Here is a 25,310-nt window from a genome sequence, read left to right as displayed (position 1 = left end):
CGGACTTCCATTTTGCCCCTAGGAAAACAGGGTACATTTTCACATTTCCTTACATAGCTGGTAGTGTTTTTATTGAAAATTGTACACTGTGGATAATAACTGTACAATTCCACCATCTATTTTATGTTATTCTGAGGTTTGTAGGCTTTTTAATTTCAGTTAATAGTTAACTTCGTGATTTAAACTGCAAAATCTGTCTCCTCTGCAGTGTGAGCCACTGATGATTTTGCTTAGTATTTTGGGGAGGAAGGTGAGAATGTCTGGGTTCAATAACGGTCTTCCCTGTACTTTTACAGATCAGCTATTAGCCCATTATTTGGGCAGAGATTGTGTTCAGACACCTCAAGACTGTAAGTCTTCTACCTTCTGCTGACCAAGCTGTGTGTGTTGAAGACTGCAATAAAAGGCACAGCAAGTTCATAATTCTCCCAAGGCTTTCTGGAATCCCTGACATCTACATACATACATACACACACATATATGTATGTATGTATACTGTATACTATATATATATATATATATAGAGAGAGTATATATACTGTATGTATATATATACATATACTATATATGTATTTAAATATGTATGTAGTATATCATACATATACATATATATTCACTACACACATATATACTATATATACACATATATACACTATATATACATACATATATACTATATAAACTATATATACACTATATATGTACATGTATATATACACTGCATATTTACAGTATATATGTATATCTACTATATGCATATAGGGTATATATGTATATCTACTGTATGCATGTAGTGTATATATGTATATCTACTGTATGCATATAGTGTATATATGTATATATACAGTAGATATACACTGTATATACACTATATATAGTATAACAGACATGCAAGAATGTAAGAAGAATTAATTTATTCTGGTCTTCTCTGCCTCTATCTTTCTTCTAAATATTTTGTTTTTTAAAATTTATTTATTTTGAGAGAGAGAGAGAGAGAGAGCACGTGCCAGCAGAGGAGGAGCCAAGAGAGAAGGAGAGAGAGAGAATCCCAAGCAGGCTTCATGCTGTCAGCTCAAAGCCTGACACTGGGTTCAAGTTCACCCATCACGATTCATGACCTGAGATGAGATTAAGAGCCCCATGCTTAACCGAACCAAGCCACCCAGGTGCCCTTCTCTTTCAAATCTTAAACTTCAAGTTTCTCCGCCATCTTTCCTTAAGCTGCCACCTCTGCCTGGTAAAACTGTAGATGTTTAACACTCATGCTGTGGTGAGGTGGGATCAAAATTTCCCCGGGAAACAAGGCCGCTAATAGCCATTCTTACCCAATGTGGTGGTAATTTTTCCAGAAGTAAATACTATTCAAAGACTTATCTACTTTTGGTCATTTTCCAGTGCCCTAAAAAATTTGTCTTAAATAATCCTGTCATATTTTATTCTTTTTTTCTCAGAGAGGGATCAGCCAACAACATCATGCCATTACTGAAAGTAAACTTTCTGTGTAAGTATTTTCATTCATTAATTGAAATTCCAGATGCTTAGCCTAAGGATATAATTGAATACATGGACAAAAAAGTTATTTTTTAAATGAGAAATTCTATCTCAATTGCCAGCAATTGGTTATTTGCTAACTATTTTGTGTATCTATAGAAAATTAACAGTACTGTGTAGCCATTAAAATATGTAGAGGGGCACCTGGGTGGCTCACTCGGTTAAACCTCCGACCTCAGCTCAGGTCATGATCTCACAGTTCGTGGGTTTGAGTCCCGCGTCAGGCTCTGTGCTGACAGCTCAGAGCCTGGAGCCCGCTTCGGGTTCTGTGTCTCCCTCTCTCTCTGCTCCTCCCCTGCTCATGCTTACTCACTCTTTCAAAAAAGAACATTAAAAAATATTTTTATTTTTTATTTATTTTTATTTTTTTTTTTTAATTTTTTTTTTCAACGTTTATTTATTTTTGGGACAGAGAGAGACAGAGCATGAACGGGGGAGGGGCAGAGAGAGAGGGAGACACAGAATCGGAAACAGGCTCCAGGCTCTGAGCCATCAGCCCAGAGCCCGACGGGGGGCTCGAACTCACGGACCGCGAGATCGTGACCTGGCTGAAGTCGGACGCTCAACCGACTGCGCCACCCAGGCGCCCCTAAAAAATATTTTTAAAATATGTAGATAAAATTAATTGATTTGGTATAATATTTACAATATGATAGAGTATGTTTATATCACGAAAAATATAACTTATAAATATACCCATTCGTACATATAGATATTCTACAGAAAAAGTTTAGAACGTGTAACAAATATTAAAATGGTTTAAATTAAGTAGTCAGAATATAGGTGGGTTGTTTTCCTTTAAAGTTTTCTGTGTTTCCATAATATTCTACACTGAACATTTTTCATTTTACAGTAATAAAATAATGAGTAAATTCATTATGAAAATAAATTACATACATAAGGAATCCCTTCCCTTATGATTCTAGCTCTCAGGTGAGTCTTTTCTAGATATTCTTCCTTAAACTTAGATAGGTAAAAAATCTGTTTCTGCTTGATATTATGGCATAAAAATATCCACAGCATGAAGAAACATGGTAAATTATAGCAGAATTTTTAAAAAACACATTACAAAGGAAGCACAAATGATAATTCATTTCAAACCTTCAAATCCCAAATTTACTAATCTAGCCCAACTCTGTCACCCAAAATCTAGATCTAATTGATATTAAGTATCTCTAACTGGATAGCATCTAAATTCAAGATAACAAAGTTGGAGCTCATTTTTTTTCCTAAATTTATTCTTTCTGATCTTCCATTCTTGGAAAATGGTATTATGGCCTACCTAGTTACTCAATCTGAAAGCCTGGAAGGCTTCTATTACTCTTTTCTCTGTATTACTTTTCTCCATAATTGGTCACCAATTCTTAAAGATTATCTAGTCTTAATATCTCTGAACCTATTCTTTTCTCCTCAGTTACTAAGACCTTTGTCTTATTTCAGAAAGTCTTCACTTTTAACCAAAATAGTCAACAGCCTACAAACTGGTCCCACTGACTTCAGTTACCTGAAGTCCTTTAATTAATTTAGTATTATATTAAGGTAAAATTTACTAACACATGTATCTTAAATGAATACATCGTAAACATTTGGTTACTTTTGACAAATAATACACTGGTTATGACCACTTTGAAAAAAAAAAGAAAACATTTTCATAGAACCCTTCCTAGTAAATTATCTTCCCCATTAGAAGCAACAACTGATAATATTTCTATTACAGTAGATGAACATGGTATATTCTAGAACTTCATACCAAAAGAATCACATAATATGTACTTTTTTGTGTCTGACTGATTTTACTTCACATTATGTTTTTAAAAGCATTCATGATGCTGTGTTATTAGTTTTCTTTTTTTTTCTTTTTTTTTTTTTTAGTATTCCACTGAATGAACATACCTCATGTGTTTATCTAATCTCTTTGGAATGGACATTTAGGGTAGTTCTGAATAAAGCTGATATAAACATTCTTTAATAATGCTTTTCATGTATGTATTTTCTTTGGGGGCAGTGAGGGACAAAAAGGTAGGCCTGGAATTATGGAGTCACACAAGATTTTCATTTACCTTTTTAAGGTACTGCCACACCGTTTTCCAAGATGGCTATACATTTTATACTACCACGGACCATGTAGGAGAAATCCTGTTATTCCAATTCCTCTTCAAAATTAGGTGTTGTCATTTTTTTAGGCTAGCCATTCCATTGGAAATGTAGTTTTGGGTGGGTGATAAACCATTGTAAGCATTTCATTTTATCTTCTCTACTGGTCATTTGCTACACCTCCTTGTACTGACTTTTCTGTGGCTACTACAAATATTTCATTATGTATCTTTAACTTGTCAGAGTCCATCTTCAAAAATGTTCAATTACTGGGGCACCTGGGTGGCTCAGCCGGTTAAGTGTCTGGCTCTTGATTTCAGCTCAGGTCCTGATCTCACGGTTCTTGAGTTTGAGCCCTGCATCTAGCTCTGTTCTGACAGCATGGAGGCTGCTTGGGATTCTCTCTCTCTGCCCCTCCCTTGCTAGCTCTACCTCTCAAAATAAGTAAACTTAAAAAAAATTTTTTAATCTTCAATTACTCCACAAATAACATAAAAACCTTTCTACAATATACTTCAGACTATAGTCCACCCATCCTTTGTGTTCTTTGTCATGTATTTTATTTTCATACATGCTACAAAACTGATACTTCTTTAAAGTAATTTAGTCAATAGTCTTAAAAAATATTAATGGTATATAATGATATAAGTGATTTTTAAATGTCCCGGTATTCTTCATGTCTTCTTACAGGGCCAGATTTCTATCTGATACCATTTGTGTTCAGGAATTATAAGCTCTGCTCAATAATATAGTATTGGATTATCGCTCAATGTATAAAGTAATAACCTATTTCCATATATATACAAATATACTATTGAATAAAAAATTGGACAAAGTGAACAAATCTCCCACACAGAAGAATTTCAAATAATTTACATAGATATTCTCACCTCAAGGAGATAGAGGTTAGCTCCCCACTGTAAGTGTAGGATATGGATAGTCACTTACTTCTGAAGAGCATAGTATATAAAGTTGGAAAAGAGTAACTTCTCACTAGCGAAATGATACACACTCCCAAAGCCAAGTGATAAAGATTAATATAATCAGTGATATATTATGTTAATACTATGGACCCTTGATATGATGTGATAACAATAACACTTTACTCTATTATCCTCCTTTAAAAAGCCCATAATTTCAGTCTAATCATGAGAAAAACATAGGAACAAATTCAAATTAAAGGATGATCTACAATATACCAAGTAGTATTCCTTATAACTCTCAAGATCATCTAAAACTCAAAAGGCTGAATGTCTATCATGGTCTAGAACAGTCTAAGAAGATATGAAAACTTAAGATAATGTGATTTCCTGGATGACACCTGGAACAGAGAAAGGACTTTTCAGTAAAAACTAAGGAAATCTAAGTAAATAAAGATTTCAATTAATAATAATGTGCCAATATTGGCTCAGGTATGACAAATAGAATATGTTAACAATAGGGGAAACTGGATGTGGGGTATATGGGAACTCTCCAATATTCTAACAATGTATCTGCATGGGTGAAACTTTGCCAAAATAAAGAGCTTATTTTAAAAACAACAAATGGAGGATCTTAATAGACATATAGAAACTGTAAACAAAAATGATAATTCTCAAGGTGAAAAGTGTAACTTAAAATATATTAGACAAGATCAATAGAAGATTTAAGACTGTAGAAGAATGGATCTGGGAACACCAAGATAGAGCAATCGAGATTATTTAATATGAAGAAAGTAGAGAATAAAGATCAAGGAGTAATGGACAGAATATCACAGACCTGTGAGCCATCAAGCACACTGACATATGTGTAAAAGATATCTGACCAGGAGAAAAGAAAGGAAAATAGTTAGAAAAAATATTTCATGAAAAACACTAATCTACAGATCCAAGGCCAGGGAACTCCAGGTAGCATAAATACCAAGAGATTAATGTCTAGATACATCATAGTCGAACTGCTGAAACACGAAGAAAAAATATTAAATGACAAGAGAAAAACAATTTTTAACATATAGGTAAAGAACAGTAAGTAACAGTTAATACCTGTCTTCTCATTAGATTGGAAGACTGTGCAACATATTTTACATGATGAAAGGAAAAACCTGTCAACCATGAATTCTATATTCAACAAAACCAGCCTTCAAAAATGAAGGCAAAAAAGAAAAAAAAAGACATTTCCAAACATACAAAGACTGAGATAATATGTTGTTAGCAGACCTGCTTTCTAAGAAACACTAGAGAAACTTCTTCAGGTTGAAAGAAAATGATACCAGAGGGTAACATGAATCCACAAGGGAAAAATGGAGAGCACTGGGAATGCTAAGTATGTGTTAAAATGTAAAAGAATGCAAATACATTTTTCTTTTTTTATAATTTAAGATTGTAAAACTATACAAAGCAATAATTATGTCCCACAGTGTTGACTTTATATTATATATAGATGTAATACGAATGATAATGATAATAACACAAAGTGGGAGGGAGAACTGTGTTATATCAGGGCAAGATTGTTAATGGTTACTGCAATCAAGTCATAATTAACCAGACATAGATTGTGATAAATAAGAAGCATATTTTAATCCCTAGAGCAACCACTAATAAGTAACTTTAAAACCATATGGTTAAAAGTCAACAGAGGAATGTAAATGATACTCTAATAAGTATTTGTTTAACACAAAAGAGGGTAGTAAAGGAGAAAGAGAGAAACAAGAACATACGACAATACAAAAAACATCTAGAAGAATGGCCATGTACATCCAACTTGATTTACACTAAATGTGAATGGACTAAACAGTGCAATCAAAAGATTATCAAAATGGAGAAAAGTAAGATCCAACTGTATTCTGTCTACACCTTAGATTCAAAGATACAGATAGTGTGAAAGTAAAAGGATAAGACAATATACATTATGCAAATAGTAACCATAAGACAGTTGGAGTAGCTATATTAATATCAACCCAAACACTCTTTAAGACCAGAAATATTACTAGGAAAAAAGATATTTCATGATAAGAATGTCAATACATAAGAAAGATACAACAATTATAAATATATATGCATCTAAAATTAGAGCCCTAAAATACATGAAGAAAAAAAGACAGAATTCTAAAAAATTTTAGGTTTTTTTCAAATTTTTGAGAGAGAGAGAACCAGAGCATGAGTGGGGGAGGGGCAGAGAGAGAGGGAAACACAGAATCCAAAGTAGGCTCCAGGCTCGAGCTGTCAGCACAGAGCCCAATACAGGGCTTGAATTGATGAACCGCAGGATCATGACCTAAGCCAAAGTCAGACACTTAACCTACTGAGCGACCCAGGAGCCCCCAAAAAACAGAATTTAAAGAAGAAATGTACATAGTTTGAAATTTCAATAACTTTTCTCAATAAGTGATAGAAAAACTAGACAAAAAATTACTAAGAATATAGAAGAGCTGAACAAGACTATTAGCCAACTTGATTAATTGACATTTAAAGAACAGTCTACCCAACAAAATAATGTATTTTCTTTTCAAGCATACACAGAACATGCTAAATACAACATTAAGCCATAGGCTAGGCACTACAACCAGTCTCATAAATTGAGAAGCGTTGAAATCATACAAAGTATATACTACAATCACAGTAGAATTAAATTAGCTCTTAACAACAAAGAAAATTTGGGAAACGCCCAAATATTTGGAAGCTAACACATTTCTCAATAGCTTATGGATTAAGAAGAAATCACAAACTTGGACCAAATGAAATTGAAAAGAAGACATCTATCAGAATGTATGAAATGCAATAAAAGCAGTGTCTAGAGATAAATTTATAGTTTTAAACTCCAGCCCAGAGAAACTAGTAAAGGAAGAACAAATTAAACTCATAGCAAGCAGAAGGAAGGAAATACAGTAAAAACTTGGATTGTGATAACTTGTTCTGCAAGGATTCTGCAAGATGAGCACACAGTTCTAATAAATTCTAACTTGATAAACGAGAGTGATGTCTTGTAATACAAATAGTATGTGATGCCGAATGTGACATGACCAGACCACATCTGAGCCAATGGTTCTTGAAATTTGCTTTGACATATGAGTGCTTTGGATTATAAGCATGTTTCTGGAATGAATTGTGCTCACAAACCAAGGTTTTACTGTAGTAAAAATCAGAACAGAAATAAATCAAATAGAAAATAGAAAGCAGTAGAGAAAAATTGGGGCACCTGGGTGGCTCAGTTAGTTGAGTGTCCGACTTCAGCTCAGGTCATGATCTCATGGTCCATGAGTTCGAGCCCCACTTCGGGCTCTGTGCTGACAGCTCAGAGCCTGGAGCCTGCTTCGGATTCTGTGTCTCTCTCTGCACTTCCCCTACTCACACTCTCTCTCTCAAAAATAAATAAACATCAAAAAAAATTTCTTTTTAAAAATTAAAAAAAAAAGCAGTAGAAAAAAATCAATTAAACCATACACTGGCTTTTTAAAAACAAAAATCAACCAAAGTGACAAATCATTAGCTAGATTCACCAAGAAATTATGAGAAAAGATATAAATTATCAAAATCAGTAATATGAGAGGAAACTATAATGCTAAACTAAAAGAAATCAAAATGATTATAAAGAAATATGAAAAACAATCTCAAATTTGATGACGTATATTAAAGGAACAATTTCATAAAAAGACCTAAATAATCAAAAGTAACTCAAGAAGAAACAGAAAATTTGAATAGACCCATATCAAGTAAAGAAATTGAATTAGTAATGAAAGATCTTCCCACAGTGAAAATTTGAGGCCTAAATGTCTTCACTGGCAAGTTTTATTAAGTAAAAAAACACAAATTAAGAAATAATACAAATCCTACTCAGACTTTTTTTCAGAAAGACAGAATACCACACAGCAAGATCCTTGAGTAAAAATTCTTCACAAAATATTAACATACCAAGTCCCAAAATACATAAAAAAAGTTTTACACCATGACCTAATTAGATTTATTTCAACAATACAAATCTGGTTTAATACCTTAAAATCATATAATTCAATACATCATATTCATAAAGGAAGAAACCACATTATCCACTTAAGTGAGGCAGAAAAGGCATTTGACCCAACCAAAAACCCATTCATGATAAAATCTCCCCACAAATTAAAAATAAAAAGAAACCTCAGCTTGATAAAAGACATCTTAAAAAACAAAACAAAAAAACTTCCTGACAACTGTTATCATGCTTAATAGTAAAATAGTAAAATAGTAAAAAATAGTAATGTAGGAATGCTTTCCTCCTAAAATGAGGAGCAATGCAAGGACGTCTACTCTTAGCATTTCTAATCCACCCTGTCCTTGATATTCTAGACAGTTGACAACATCTTAAATGTAAATGAAGAGTCATTTAATGTTAATGTATTGGAGACTCAATATTAAGGTGGCCATTCTTCCCAAATTAATCTGTAACTTCAAAGAAATCTTTATCAAAATTTCAGCAGGCTTTCTTTAAATTGTTTTTTAAGTTTATTCATTTTTGAGAGAGGGAGACAGGGTGTGAGCAGGGGAGGGGCAGAGAGAGAAGGGAGACACAGAATCTGAAGCAGGCTCCAGGCTCTGAGCTGTCAGCCCAGAGCCCTACGCGGGGCATGAACTCACAAACCGTGAGATCATGACCCGAGCTGAAGTCAGATGCTTAACCGACTAAGCCACCCAGATGCCCCAAAATTTCAGGAGGCTTTTATATTTTCTTTTGTAGAAATTAACATGAAGCTCCTAAAATTTATAGGGAAATGTAAAGGGCTTAGCGTAGCCAAACAAATTTGGAAAAAAACAAAACAAAACAAAAACAATAACAGCAAATGTAGAGGACTTTTACTTCCTGATTTCAAAACTTCGTAAGGTTAGTTGCACCAGTCATGACAGTACAGTATTGGGGTAAGGACAGACATACAGATCAAAAGAATACAATTGAAATTTTAGAAATGAAGCCTTGTATTTATGGTCAATTGATTTTCACTAAAAGGGTCCAAAGTAATTCGATGACTAAAGGACAGTTTTTTTTTTTTTCAGTAATGGTTACAGGAGCATTGAATATCCATATGCAAAAAAAAAAAAAAAAAAAAAAAAAGAGAGAGAGAGAGAGAGAGAGACACAGAGAGAGACAGACAGAGACAGTGGACTTACATTTTTATCTCACATCCCACACAAAAAATGACTTTAAATGGATCACAGACTTAAGTAAAAAGAAAGACTATACAACTTTAGAAGAAAACAGGAGAAAATCTGTTATCATATTATATCATAGGACACCAAAAAGCTTTAAGAAGAAAAACTGATTAACTGGACTTCTTCAAAATTAAAGAAAAAAAAAACAACTTGCCTTAAAAAAAAAAATCACTGAAAAAATGAAAAACACCAACAAGGCACACACTTCAAAGACATATACGTGATAAATGACTTGTCTCCGGAATTTAAAAACACTCTCACTATTCCATAAGTAGGCAGTCTGATTGTAAAGGAGCCAAAAGATTTAAAGATACTTCACCAATGGCATATGGATGGGTAAATGGAACATAAAAACATGGTTAACATCATTAGTGGGTAGAGAAATGCAAATTAAAACTTCAGCTAGAGGCCAATGTATACACACTGGACTAGATATAATAAAAAATAAATGACAATACCAATTGTTGGGGAGGATCTGAAGAAGCAGGAACCCTGCCTTATATGTTCCACGTGGGAATACAAATTATTGGAGCTGCTTTTAAAAAGTTTGACAGTTTCTTAGAATTTAAGGTATATTTATAATATACCCCAGCCATTCCATTCCCTAAGCATCTAGCCATGAGAAATAAACACATAATATCCATCTAAAACCCTACACATAAATGTTTACCCAAGCTTTATTATAGTCGCCCAAAACTGGAGGCTAACCAAACCCAGGAACAAAATACAGAAACAAAGTAATACTCTTTACTGACAGAAAGAAATGAACCATTGATACATGCTAAACATTGACAAATCCCAAGATAATGATGCAAGGTAAAGACTCAGACTCTAAAGGCTCATACTGCAGTATTCCATTTAAATTAAACTTCTAGAAAATGCAAATGTTATAGAGAGAGTCAGTGGTTACCTGAGGCAGGGGATGCAAGCTGGGAGTGCCCGAAAATGGGCATGAGTGAACTTTCTGGGTTAGCAGAAGTGTTCTTTTTTTTCTATTATTTAAAAAAAAAAATTAATGATCATTTATTTTGAGAGAGAGAGAGAGAGAGAGAGAGCGCGCGCGCACAAGCAGGGGAGGGGCACAGAGAGAGGGGAACAGAGGATCTGAAGCAAGCTCTGTGCTGACAGCAGGCAGCCTGATGTGGGGCTCAAATTCATGAACTGCCAGATAATGACCTGGGCAGAAGTTGGACACTTTACCAACTGAGCCACCCAGGCACCTCACCAGAAATGTTCAAACACTGGATTGGAGGGTCTGTTGCACAACTTCTTACACATTTACTAAGAATTACTGAATTATACCTATATGATGAGTGAAATTTTTAAAAATGTTTTTTTAAATTTTTTTTAATGTTTATTTTATTTATTTTTGAGAGACAGAGAGAGACAGCATGAGCAGGAAAGGGCAGATAGAGAGAGAGGGAGACCCAGAATATGAAGCAGGCTCCAGGCTCCGAGCTGTCAGCACAGAGCCCGACACGGGGCTTGAACTCATGAGCCACGAGATCGTGACCTGAGCCGAAGTCGGATGCTCAACCGACTGAGCCACCCAGGCGCCCCTAAAATGTTTTTTTTAATGTTTATTTTTTTACAGAGACAGAGACAGAGTGTGTGCGGGGGAAAGGGGCAGAGAAAGAGGGAGACACAGAAATCAAAGCAGGCTTCAGGCTGCGAGCTGTCAGCACAGAGCCCGACGCAGGGCTTGAACTCAAAAACCTGGAGATCATGACCTGAGCTGAAGTTGGACGCCTAACCGACTGAGCCACCCAGGTGCTCCTGAGTAAATATGATAGTAAATTATGCTTCAATATAACTGTTTTAAAAATCACTGCACCTGGGTGGCTCAGTCGGTTAAGCATCAGACTCTTGGTTTCAGCTCAGGTCACGATCCCACAGTCATGGAATTGAGTCCCATATGGGTCTCTGCACTGACAGCATGAAGCCCGCTTGGGATTTTCCCTCTCTGCCCCTTCCCTGTGTGTGGTCTCTCCCCCTCCCTCCCTCTCTCTCTCTCAATAAATAAATAAACAAAAAAATAAATAACTTTAAAAAAATGACTGCACATACATCAGAGGCTCACCACTGCAATGACGGCCTCAGAGACGATGTGCAGTGCTTTGCTTTAGCCAGTTATGTTCTAGATGGAAGCTTCAAAATGTTCATGTTCTTTCCACCCAGTAATAAAAAGTCTATGGGTACACGAGAAGACAAATCTAGTTTAATAAATGCAATTAAAAACCAACTCCTACATTTCCATAATCATTCATTTTTTTTCTTTAGAAACTATTGGATTTTATAGCACACTTGAAGAATGAACAGTCTTAAAAGAAAAATGCTTTGGGATTTTTGTTCTCATTATTTTTGATTACGTGTGTAATAAAAAAGCTGAAAAAGAGCACATTTTAAAGGTAAGACATTCTTTCACTTCACTTCTCATTTATATGTCCTTTACTTATCTCCACAACAATGCCTCTTTATATTTTCTAAGCTCAGATTTTTCAAAACTCTCTGCTTTCATTTTTACTGAACCTTATTTTTTGCTTGGGAACATTTGTACTTTTCTATTAGTCAGAGTTCTCCAGAGAAACAGAAGTAATAACAGAACAGAAAGAGATTGATTATTTGAGAAATTGGATCACAGATTGTGGGGACTGAAAAAGCCCCACAGTCTACCATCTGCAAGCTTGGAGACCCAGGAAAGTCAATGGTGCGACTCAAGGCAGGATTTGAAGACCTAAAAGGGAGCTGATGGTCTAAATCCCAGCCTGAGGGCAGAGAGAGGCTGACTTCCCTCAGCTTAAGTAGGAAGGCAGGAAGCTGTGAATCCTTCTTTCCTTTGCTTTTTTGTCCTATTGATGTCCCAATGAATTGGGTGATGCCCACCCACACTGGGGATGGCCATGCACTCCACTGTCTCCAGATTCAAATGCTAATCTCTTCCAGAAATACCCTCACAGACACAGAGAAAGAATGCCGAACCAAACATCTGGGTATTCTGTGATCTGGTCAAGTTGACACATAAAATGAACCACCATAATTATCCTCTATTATGTCTGCCTTCCTTAGAGATAACAACATTAATTCTAAGAGGGACAGCCACCCCCCTCCCCACCCCCCCCCCCCAGCCCCATATCCCCTTTCAGGATCTGGTTCTACTGCTTCTTTCTGCTAGCTCTTGACCAGTGCTCTCTTTATTGGTTTGGCCATTCCCATGCTAGGCTTCTGGGTTCTCATCTGTAAAATGATGGATACATAGAAGAACCTTTGAAGTTTGAAAGAGGTAAAACACTTAAAGTACATAGCACATTCTTAGCTCTCAGTAAAGACTGACTTCCTTTGCCTTTTGAACCAATATTTATTGAAACAATCAATGTTGAAGATTGGCCATTTGTAATAAAATCCCTCCATGGAAATAATATAACATGTGAAAATTATTAGATTTTTGTTTATGTCTCTCTATAAAGTCTAGATTAACCCATAACATCATTCTGTGGTTCTCAGTCTGGTGTCTATATATTGCCAAGTATATAAAATAGCATACAGAATATACTGAAGGACCAGAATAACTGTGACTCATATTTTAGAAGTGACTATTTTTATGCATATAAATAATCTAAGACGTTTTCAAATTTAGATAAATACAGCAAGGAGAATTAGAAACGCTCAAAACTTTTATGATAAGCCTTACATCTAAAAAAACACAGCGGGGGAGGAGTTTGGGGGGAAATGAGAGGATTACACAGCCTCTGCCCTTTGATGGATGCTTGGACAGAAAAAAACTAATCATTTCTCATCCAGCTTCAGGATGGGATGCACACAGTGGCACTTGAGAACCAACCTTCCTAGTGTAATATTGTGGCTATGGAGTAATTTTGCACTAGACGTTAGTTACAGAGAGAGGAGTCTACACCATTCTCATTTCTACCTACTACCCTTTCAGTGGCCGTAATGCACCTTGACTTCTCTGCCTCAGTGGGTAAGGAAACCACACAGAGAGTCCCAAGCAGGAGGAAATGGGAGTTTACTGTTCTTGAATGAGGATCCTAGGCAGCAGGCAAAGGGATTGAGGCAAAGGTCTTGCAAGATTTAGAAGGGAATTCAAGTCTTCCGTAAATCAGCTTGGGAAGTAAAATCTTGGGGAAGAGGGAGGAAAGGGGACGATCAAGCTGCTTAGCAGTCCCTGACAAACGGCATTGATGGCTAAGGTCCTTAGCTGTAGGAAGCCATCCACACATGAAGGATCTATAGCTTCAAGGACAGCCTGTTGACCCTCTGCCATTGTAGGGTAATGGGGTAAAATAGAGGGAAAACGATGGTAAGGAGGAAATAACAGCCGCAACGCTTGATAGTGCAACGCACTGCTCTACTGGCAGCGGAAGCAGAGTCTCACAGAACGGAAATGGGTCCCAGGTCGGAGTGGCCATTCTGACTGATCATCTGTAATACGTCAGGCATTCCAAAGCTGGGGACTTCCTGTCTACACACTAGGAGATTACCTGTGAGAAGACAGTAGTACGCGTGACATGTGCAAACAAACAGCAGAGAGCAAAGGTCATGAACTGGAGAGCAGGAAAGCACATCTGTCTCTCAGATGTATTGTGTTTGGCCTGGCTAGCACTTTACACACAAGAGGGGATATGATATACCTATTGAGATTTCTGGATTTCGTGGAAGAAAACGTCACACGATCAGGTAAAACCTACCCCCGTTTCATCAAGTGACAATCAACTAGAATGTGCTCTTCAGCGGTCTGCAGTCTGCTCCATTCCCTACACCTCACACCCAGCTCTCGGCTCTCCTCACTCACGTATTGCAGGCCCATGGGGTTTTAAGCCCAGGCAAAGACAAAGTATACGAAGGAGGCTCCAGAACATTCGTTTGTCTATGAGAATATGGTTAGGGAGTCTTCTCACTTGGCATGTTTCTAGTCACCTATCCTAACACAGCCATTGTTAAATTAGATGTTATAACAGTGTCTGACAGAGCAGATAATAATATTTATTATTATTCCCAGGAAATACAAATAAATACTGAAAAACCTTTTTTTCCCCATTCAGATTTTTTACTGATTCAGTCTGGCTAATTCTCACCACCCAATAATACTATTCCCGTGACCGCCCCCGCCCCCCGCCAACCCCCCAGAATCTATTTTCCTAAAACTCAATCAAATCTGCACTTATCAGTGAGTCAATATGAGCCTGGGTATACATACTAAATTCTACCAAGTATAATGTTAGCCTGATGTTACTTATTAACCTCTTTATTCATGATCTGGTAATGGAAGAGGGAGCCTGGTAAGCAAACTAGATGTCTGTGGCTCTCCTCTGGAGACTAAGATTTAAACACAAGTTACCATTTTTTTTAAATAAAGCAGGACACCTCTAAAATGGCTTTCACAAGGAGTCAATTCTTCATACTGTATTAAAGGAAGAAATTAAAATCCCTACATAAATATGAAATGCTGTCAGAATTGCTTGGTGCGAGCACAGCCCTGGAAGATGTGATAGTCCCAGAAGAACTTATCTTGGAGCCGGAAGCAGGCTCCACCAGGTAACCCAATCCTTTTCTTCAGCTGAAGGAGGTGGTGAACTGAAAACAGGGGATGTCACCTGAGCAAGGGCAGGGACCCATGGTGGCTCAACCAGCCTGGACCACGTCTGCTCTCTGCAACCCAGCTCTCTCCCCCCTTGCAGACACCTACCCACATTGTCAGGTGCTTCGGGTTGCAAAACGCAGAGATGGCCACCCTGGGTGCTTCTCTTACCTCAGCATTAGTCAAGCTTTTATTTGAGCCCACTCTTCAAGGTCGCTGCCTTCCCCAGAGACATAATGGTGGCCAAGTGCGGAGAAAAGCAGTGGAAGCTATTAAAGTATAGAGAAATGGTCCCCAGGAAGAGAGGTAGGAGAATTTGGAGCGTATTGCTAAGAAGAAGGGTAAAACTTGACTGGTCTCTACAAAAGAGGATAAAGAGGTCGGTAAGCAGGCAATTAACGTAAGGGTTAATAAGTCAAAGAACCGGGCCTTTAGAACAGCAGAGAAACTTAAAGAGAGTGTATTTAGATCCCTCCTTTGATCTACAATAAAACTGAGGCTCAGAAACAGTCAGTCACCAAGTCGTCTACGGGTCATGACAGAAAGGGGTCAAGACCAGAGGACTCCTTACCTCTCATCTTCTACACTTCCCCTGTAGGAGCCACTGCAAGTCATTTGCCAAAAAAGAAAAATAACAAATACAGTCCCAAGAAGACTAAGAAAATGGTCCCAATTTCCCCGTGAGTAAGTGATGAATCACTAGAAGACAAACTTCTACATTCCCCTGTCAGGCTGGATCACTAAATCATTCTTTTGCTTTGAAGCTCTGCTAAAACCTGGACCTTTCCAGCCATTTTTAAGCCAGAAACTACTGATCTATCTTGCACAAAGTTTCTCTGGCTCGTAGCACTTTGAACAAATATGCCCAAGGCCTCTCCCTTTAACAGACTTTGCTCAAACCCTGCAAAACAAAACGAAAAGCATTTTCTACCATGAGAAGATCGGGTTTATTCTGATGGTATCATATTTTTCTCTCTTTTTCTGTTTTGGCTAGTGAGAATTCCAGCTTTCCATATGCTTGGTTATACCACGTAGGCACCAGGATGGGGCAAAGTTGTCTTCTTTCTTTTTTCATTTTGCTCCCCATCTACCCTACCACAGTCTTTCTCAGTAGTGAACAGGATCTGAATGTTGTCAGCATGCTATTAAGCTTCAAACTAGAACCGAATGACTCTTTGATTTTGTTCCAGGAAACATGGCCAATATGAAGCTAGGGCCCCAGGTTTGCAATTCTGAGGTCAGATTTAATATCTCAATAGAGAGTAGAGAACTTGTCATTTTAGCTGGGCTGAACCCCCAGAGGGTACGGGGGGGGGGGCACATGCACTTTTCCCATCTCAGGCTTGCAGTAAGCCTGCTTATCAAGCAAAAGCCTTTTAGGTAGCGGGTACAATGAGTTCTTCCCCAAATTTATCTCCAGTTTGTTCAAAAAGCTCAGCAACCTATGGGCCTTCTGTTGCCTTTTTATTTTTTTTTTTTTTTTTTTTTTTTTTTTTTTTTTTTTAAAATTTTTTTTTCAACATTTATTTATTTTTGGGACAGAGAGAGACAGAGCATGAACGGGGGAGGGGCAGAGAGAGAGGGAGACACAGAATCGGAAACAGGCTCCAGGCTCTGAGCCATCAGCCCAGAGCCCGACGCGGGGCTCGAACTCACGGACCGCGAGATCGTGACCTGGCTGAAGTCGGACGCCCAACCAACTGCGCCACCCAGGCGCCCCTCTGTTGCCTTTTTAAACATTTTATTATTATTTTCAGTCTCTTTGTTGAGCTTGCATGTGATTTTACAAAGACTACCAGTAATTTACATCAATAAAATCCTGGTATTTTCAAGATCAAAATGAACCCATCACAGAACCGATCACTGGTGGCTGATGGTGATTTCTGTCAACTCTTGGCAAATCCTTAAAATTCTTAAGGGGTTAGTAAGCAAAACAGCCTGTTAGTTATGTAAAATGAGTTAAAAATAATGGGTCTGAAGAAAGTGATTCAGTTGCTATCAACTACTCTCTCCCAGCCCCATTCCATTTGACCACTGACTTTTTTTATTTCTTTATTTCTTTATTTCTTGGGGTAAGAGTAATGGTACCAGTGTTTTACTAATTAGTTATGTCAACTGGAACATTTTTATTTTCTTAATTCTAATAAAACAATAACATTTTTGAGTTAGAAGAAATCTCTGCCTGCTGAAAGGTGATAAACCAAATTCTGCTTTCTTATTTTTAAAGGCAAGGAATGTACTTAGGTTTCAAAGTTATTTGTTTTCAGAAATGCAATAATATTACAGAGAATTTTATCGATTTTCTGTCCACTCTGAAAATTAAATACATTTGAAAAGAATACATATTTCAGTAGGAAAATGTAACAGTAATTTCTTATTTTCCTTCATATAACATATATGAGGTTCATATTTTCACATTGCTTATAATGGAAGGCCTTTTGTTGATATATGGATTTAATGTAAAATTTACTTTTTTTTCCCCCTGAGAAGTTGTTTCATCAGTGATGTTCTACATTTGATGGCATCTTGGTAAATAAAGACATGTGGTGATTATAATACCTTATATCATATGGCAACATAAAGCATTTTTAGTTCTGCTCATTTGGGGATAGGGTATGTGTCCTGTTTATGTGTGTACCTAAATTCTACTGAAAACTAGATGTTGGACATGTTGTCTTTCAGCTCCCACTCAAACAATTGGAATTCCCTAGATGGTAAGAGGAATCACGCCAAGGAAAACCCAGGACAGATTTCAGAGAAGGATAAACAGAGAAGCAGAAAGTCAACCACTTAAGAAATGCTTCTGTACTGGAGACCAACTTTCCTCTCCAGCCCCTTCGGCGAGTCACTTAACTTTTCTGAAGCTGAGCTCTCTTCTGTAAAACCAAGACAATAAAGCAAGTCTCTGAAGACCACAAGACCACAAATCACCTCTGGTGATTTCTTTAAGCTCAAGCTCAATGGCAAAGAGGAGTTACTTAAAACATTTGATTGTTAATATCACTCCTTTTTAAACCATATTTTAAAGTCTGGCCCAATATTGATGGTTGATGTTTCTTCTCAGTTGTCTATTAATATTGTTTCTATTGTCAAACTTCCCAGTGTGCTCAGTTTTGATCTCGAATGCCAGATACTATGAAAAAGGGACTATTTGAAAGGAGGAAGGATAATCGTTCTTTTTAGGACTCTGCCAGTATTCATAAGAACAACAGTGGGTAAATTATTCCAAAAACAATTTGAAATAATTTAAAGAGATGACATATTGATATTGAAAACCCAATACTTCCTTCAAAAATCACATGATAGGAGTGTTTTATTGACCTGAATTAGACTACTCAATATGTGGTACTATGCCCTTGGAGGCAATAGGAAAGGAGAATCTTTTGTGTAGTATCAGTGGTTCTCAATTCTGTGCTCCCATATTTAGCTAAGTCATGATTTCTGCTTTAATTAATCTCTGCCAAGCAGAGATTATTGCCACTCATGTTATGGCAATAACACCTGTCATGACTTAACACCTGTCAACACTGCTGTTCATCTGAAAAAAAATGAGGAGTGCTGGATGCCTATATGGCTGACATACTTCTCTAATTATCACATTTCCTATGCTATGGTAGGATTCAAATCTCTATCTTCCCCTTGAATAATCATAATGTCCATTCAAATGAAAAAGGACAAGGGCTCACATGGTATATATAGGCTCCAAGTTAAATATTTACCATTCAGATCAAGATTTACAGAAAGCCTTAATTACCCCCTAGTATCCAGGGCATTCCTAAGTTATGCTTCTGATAAATGCTCGATGCAGGTTTTTGATAGCCCACTGGTCAATAAAAGGTTTTCTAAACTTCACCCAATATAGGGACTCCTAAGCAGTGGCATATATAAGACCTGCCTAGTTAGCATCAACAGAAAATTCTTAAGGCTGGCAAATACCTTATCATTAAACCCACTTTATCCCATGTGTAGCAATTTCCAGAAAAGGCAGTGAAGTTTCCTTTGCATTTTGATCAAATTGTGCTTTGACAAGAACAGGAGAGAATGTGTTAATTCTGTCGTCGAGAAGCTGGCTCAAACGCGGGAATTCACACCAGGGACTTATCAAAATAAAAACTGTGATGCAGACTATTACCTTCCTACCACTCCATGTCCCCAGTAAATCTTTTTGTGAGTCTATTAATGCACTAAACTGAAAAAAAAATATTTTCCTTCCTAGGCTCAGTCATGCTAACAGGGAATTCATTGTGCTGGGAATGCCTTCTTTCTTTTCCAAGAATCCCAGCAGCTGAACATAGAGCAACAATCATCTAGAAAATTATTATGCGCTGCATAAATGCTCTGCTCATAAGAACTAGCTGAAAATGCCTTTCGTTCTAAAGATTTAGGTACTTCAAAACCATTCTAAAGAAGGACCAAGGACTGGGGCGCCTGGGTGGCTCAGTTGGTTGAGCGCCTGACTTCGGCTCAGGTCACTCTCTCACAGCCCATGAGTTCGAGCCCCGCTTCGGGCTCTGTGCTGTCAGCTCAGAGCCTGGAGCCTGCTTCGGATTCTGTGTCTCCCTCTCTCTCTGCCCCTCCCCTGCTTGTGCTCTGTGTGTCTCTCTCTCTCTGTCAAAAATAAATAAACATTAAAAAAATTAAAAAAAAAAAAAGAGAGGACCAGGGACTCTCCTATCACATCCTTTCCCCTCTACATCTACAGGATTCCTGGTTATCTCTGAGGACAGAAAGCATGGAAGATCACAGATTTCAGCAAAGTACTTGAGACGCTGCCTTTAAAAGCATATGATTTTCATTCTTCCTTTGGCATTTTTATAGATAAGCTTCTACAAACTTGATTTTCTTTTCTTTTCTTTTTTTTTTTTTAAGCTGTGAAAACAAAAATTCTCTGGCTGGAACAAACAGTCGGGAATGTGGAAATTCATACACTGTGTGCATGTGTGGTTAGTGGTGTGTGTGCCATTTGTACACATCACTGACTGGGGAAGTTAAATCATTTTTGGATACAGTTTGTGGCCAGAGTATCCAAGGTGCCCAAATCCAGGTCTTTGAAGTAACATTCTGTACAACCTGTTATTGAAGCATTTCGTGCCAACTTAAAGTAGAGGAAGTACCCATTGAAAGAGGAATATTTTCCTTTTCTTGCCATTCAAGCCACATAGGGACATTCTTTCAACTCATGTGAAAAAAAAAAAAAGACCTTCTAAATGTCTCTTTATTTCCTTTCCAGCTGGTGAGGACATAATGACTTATGATAGGAATATTTACCCTTCTTAAGTCCTCCTTTTGCCTCTCATCTCTTCTAAAGTATGATTTAATAAGCACATGTATAAATAAGAGAAGGTGAACGTGGGCAGATACAGTTAAGAGAAAAGCCCACATGCAGGAGATAAGGGGCTGGGTTAGAGATAAAAAGCTTAAAAGGTTAAGTCCACCCTCTTGTCGGGAGGACTGAGGATTCCAATCCCAAATGCAAGCAGCAGCCCTCCTAACTCTAGCATTCTACTCCCTCTCTTTTCACTTTATGGATAAAAAGAAGGTAATGGTAACTGTGGCATCCACTCCTTCCACAGGGCTGTCTTGAAGGTTTTGCTCATTAAGCAGAGGGAAGAGGACTTTGGGAGCATAAGCAACAAAGTAATAGCCTTGGCTGACGGCAGACTCTTGCTTTGTCTCCCAGGGTTCTTGGATTTGTGGGCAGTTTTTTTTTCTTTTTAACAGTTCGTTCTACTGGATTTATAATACGCCAAGAAACCAAAATGCACGCAGGAGTATTCTAAAAGGCCTATCAATTCCAGCTGTGGACATCAAGGACATTGGATTTTGACCATGGAGTCCAAGGGTGCTGACCCCGTGCTCCAAGGAAAAGAACACAGAGGAGGTAGTTAGATCAGGCAGCGAGCTAGGCGGGTGTTGAAAGAAACAAAGAGACCAACATTGTTATTTGCTTCCGCATCAGGTCAAAAAGGTGCTGGCTGAGAAACCTTACCCAGTCACCACCTGGGTAACTGGCTGTTTCTTAAGCAAAAAGGAAATGCTTTCTCTAAGTATCACATGTGACTGTGCTGTCAAATGACTCCCATAGGGCAGCTCCCAAACTCACCTCCTTCCTCTCACATTCCATTAGCATAATAATATGTTTGTTTTGTTTTCAACTCACCAACCCTGTAACTCCACCCCAATAAGCCATCCCTTGGGATTCAGAGAGAGAGGTGTTATCAGCTGTGAGACAGGAGCACAGCCTGGGGTCCACCTGGACACAGTTTCTTGTGCCACCTCTATCAGTGTAAGGAGAGCTCACAGCATCTGGATGCAATTTCCGATAGAGGCACCTGCTAACGAGGTGTGGGTCCATGCTTGCAAAACCCCTTTCCACACTCCTGACAATGGCCAACAGATCCCCATATCCTGAATCAGAAAGTGGAAGCCTCTGGACAACTAACCTGAGCAGTTTGCAATGGCTCCCAATAGGAGTGGTGTTTCCAGCTTCCAAGAGCTACTCCTTTGTCCCAGCTGTACATATTTACAAATCACCACTAAAAGGATAAAGTCATCTTTCTAGAGACACCACACCCCACTGGCAGCTTTAGGTTTCCTTGTGTTTCTATTCAGGTACCTAAGATGCCTTTTGCTTACGGATTCCTGCGGACAGTAAGAGAGGCAAGGCAAACAGATGGGTGCTCTGTGGTGCACAGCCAGTAGGCAGGTCTCACAGGTGGGACGGTGGCCAGCTGTCTTGTGAGAAAACCTACATGGCCAAAGAGGTGAGCAGGGAAAATACAGACAGCGCTTCAGACTCCCACTAGCTATTTGTTCATTAACTGAATCTCATCAAGGGTGGTGTAAGTGGAGGACGAAAAATTATCTGTGCCAGGACACCTGCGTGGCTCATTTGGTTAAGCACCTGGCTCTTTTTCGTTATTTTTTTTATTATGAGAGAGAGAGAGAGGTGGGCATGATGAGCAGGGGAGAGATGGGCTGGTGGGGGAGGAGGGAGAGAGAGGGGGAGAGAGAGGGAGAGAGAGGGAGAGAGGGGGAGAGAGAGGGAGAGAGAGGGGGAGAGAGAGGGAGAGAGAGGGGGAGAGAGAGGGGGAGAGAGAGGGGGAGAGAGAGGGAGGGAAGGAGGGAGAGGGAGAGAAGGCTCTATTCTGTCAGTGTGGAGCCCAATATGGGGTTCCATCCCACAGAAAGTGAGATCATGACCTGAGCCAAAACCAAGAGTTGGACTCTCTATCAACTGAGCCACTTAGGGGTCCCAATGTCCTGCCTGTTCTCAGATCCCAAGTGGGAGCCTCTGTGATGCCAGGAGAATGAATTCCGAGGGGGATGGATTTCAAGGAAGGGTGGGAAGGAGACTATCGGTGATTTATGATGTTAAGGGCCGTGCTGGACACTGTGCACTCATTTCATTTAATTCTAACAATTCTGCGAAGTTGGCACAGTCATTCCCATTTTATGGATAAGGAATGGGAATCTAAGAGGCTAAGGAGCTCGACCAACACTAGGCTGATGGCAGATTAGTAGAATCAATAGGGTGGGGGCCTTGGACTCAAGTTCCCAAGAATATACTTAGTTCACTAAACCGGCTCTTCTCACACTTCTGCTTGGAAATCTTTCTAGAGGCAGAAGAAAGAACTTGAACCCTAGTGGTGTTGGTGGCCATGGCAGCTGGGATGGGGGTGGAACTGGCAGCTTCTAGTCTTGCAGCATATAGTTGTTCAATTCAAGCGCTCATTTGTAGAGGTCTCGTATTTTACCTTAAAACAAAGAACGGTGTTGCAACTAATCCCATGTTATATTTGTTTTGCACAAAAATAGAATTTCTCTTTCAACCTTTTAAGTATAACTGTCCAGAAAAGAAGGCATGTTTTGGGGCACCTGGGTGGCTCAGTAAGTAGAGCAACCGACTCTCGGTTTCGACTCAGGTCATGATCTCACATTTCGTGAGTTTGAACCTGGTGTCGGGCTCTGCGTTGATAGTGTGGAGCCTGCTTCGGAATCTCTCTCCCCCTCGCCCTCTGCCCCTCCCCTGCTCACTCTGTCTCTCAAAATAAACGAACTTAAAAAAAGAAAAAGAAAAGGAGGCATGTTTAGACTACAGCCATGACAGTCTTCTGGCTACTAATGGCTGATAAGAATGTATATGCTTTGGTGGGAAGTGTTCCCAGTTTAAGAAACACCAGGCTCTCTGGTGCTGCACCCTTACTGGAGGCTACAGTACAGAGATGACCCAGTCCTGGGTGCACATCAAGGACATATGTGCATTCTATAAAAGGTTGGACCAGAGGAGACTAACTGCTAATTTTCTATGTGACTAACATAATGCAATGACAAAGGGTAAGGCTGTGAGGTCAGACAGTCCTGGTACTCACATCTGCACTCTAGCAAGTGCCAGCTATGTGATTTGAGGCATGTTACTTAACATCTCCAAGCCTCAGTTTCCTAGTCTGTAAGAAGTTGTGCAGGGGCACCTGGGTGGCTCAGTCAGTTAAGCATCTGACTTTGGCCCGGGTCATGATCTCACATTTCTTGAGTTTGAGCCCCAGGTCGGGCTCTGTGCTGACAGCTCAGAGCCTGGAGCCTGCTTTGGATTCTGTCTCCCTCTCCTTCTTTCTCTCTGCCCCTCCCCTGCTCACACCCTTGTCTCTCTCTCTCAAAAATAAACAAACATTAAAAAAAATTATAGAAAAAGAAGTTGTGCATGTGTTCGGATATGGAGAAGTACAGGAAGATCAGGTTCTACAGCTTGTTAGCACTTTTAAGTGGAAGATCACCCAAACCTCAGTCTTCAGCCTACTGTCTTACTGATTTACAACCTGCTATCACCAAGGTACATGTAAGTCGGGTGGGAAGAAACTGGAATCAGTTTGTAACAAATTAAATATTTAAATAATGAATGGCTAATGTGTTTAGGAGAGACAAAATAAACCCATAAATGATTTTTAAAAATTAGAGCTCCCCTCTAAGGGGCCTTATAAGGAGTAGACAACATACAGAGAGCATGTCGCTCCGGGAGTGGCACACATCAAATATTCATAAATGAGGGGGCACCCGGGTGGCTCAGTCAGTTAAGCATCTGACTCTTGGTTTCGGCTCATGTCATGATCTCACAGGGCTTGAGTTCAATCCCCGCATTGGGCTCTGTGTTCACAGCACAGAGCTTACTTGGGATTCTCTCTCTCTCCCTTGCTCTCTGCCCCTCCCCCAATTCATGCTGTCTCTGTCTCTCTCAAAATAAATAAACTTTAAAAAAATATTCATAAATGATGGTTATTGTTAATATCACCCAGGAGGCTTTGGGACCTGTGCAAATGAGCCCTCCAGCAATCTCCTTAGGCCTTCCTTCCCTGTGGCCCCTCCCCTCCTGCGATGGCCCGAGGAAGAGAGGGTAATTGGAGGTCAGCCAGGGAAAAGATGATGGACTGATGTGAGCCACTTCCTCTGCAGCAAATAGAAATGTTTGGGCTCCCTGTTTCCTGCCTGTGGTTTTGCACACCCTTGGAGGAATACTCATCCCCACTAATGCATTTCTTCCTCTCTCACTGCTCTCTAGGTACCAGGTAATGGGCATGTGGTTTTGGCTACAGCAAGAGGTGTTCACCAGGGTTATTCTCCTTAGTATTAGGTAGCAACATGTAGAACAGTTGACTTCCTCATGTTTACTGTGAATTATGAGAGCAAACGATAAAGTATGCTAAGGGAATCTGGATTTTATACAGAGAAAGAGAGAAGCCAATAAGAAAGTACTTGCTTTGGGGCGCCTGGGTGGCTCAGTCGGTTAAGCGTCCGACTTCGGCTCAGGTCACGATCTCGTGGTCCGTTAGTTCAAGCCCCGCGTCGGGCTCTGGGCTGACAGCTCAGAGCCTGGAGCCTGTTTGGGATTCTGTGTCTCCCTCTCTCTCTGACCCTCCCCCGTT

At 39.0% G+C, this 25,310-nt stretch overlaps 2 long non-coding RNA genes across 4 annotated transcripts in view; one reads left to right on the top strand and one right to left on the bottom strand.

The window, feature by feature from the left end:
• Nucleotides 1-25,310, bottom strand: part of LOC123386560 — a 183,069-nt gene that overhangs the window by 143,677 nt on the left and 14,082 nt on the right. The gene's annotated exons all lie outside the window — the stretch shown is intronic.
• On the top strand, nucleotides 811-18,553 carry LOC109501619. Its single transcript, XR_006600602.1, has 4 exons — nucleotides 811-1,166; nucleotides 1,452-1,501; nucleotides 12,081-12,208; nucleotides 18,076-18,553. It is a non-coding gene; the product is annotated as an uncharacterized LOC109501619 (long non-coding RNA).

The sequence above is a fragment of the Felis catus genome, chromosome A1, assembly GCF_018350175.1.
Source record: "Felis catus isolate Fca126 chromosome A1, F.catus_Fca126_mat1.0, whole genome shotgun sequence".
Taxonomy (NCBI): domain Eukaryota; kingdom Metazoa; phylum Chordata; class Mammalia; order Carnivora; family Felidae; genus Felis; species Felis catus.
This window is presented reverse-complemented; position numbering and strand designations above follow the sequence as displayed.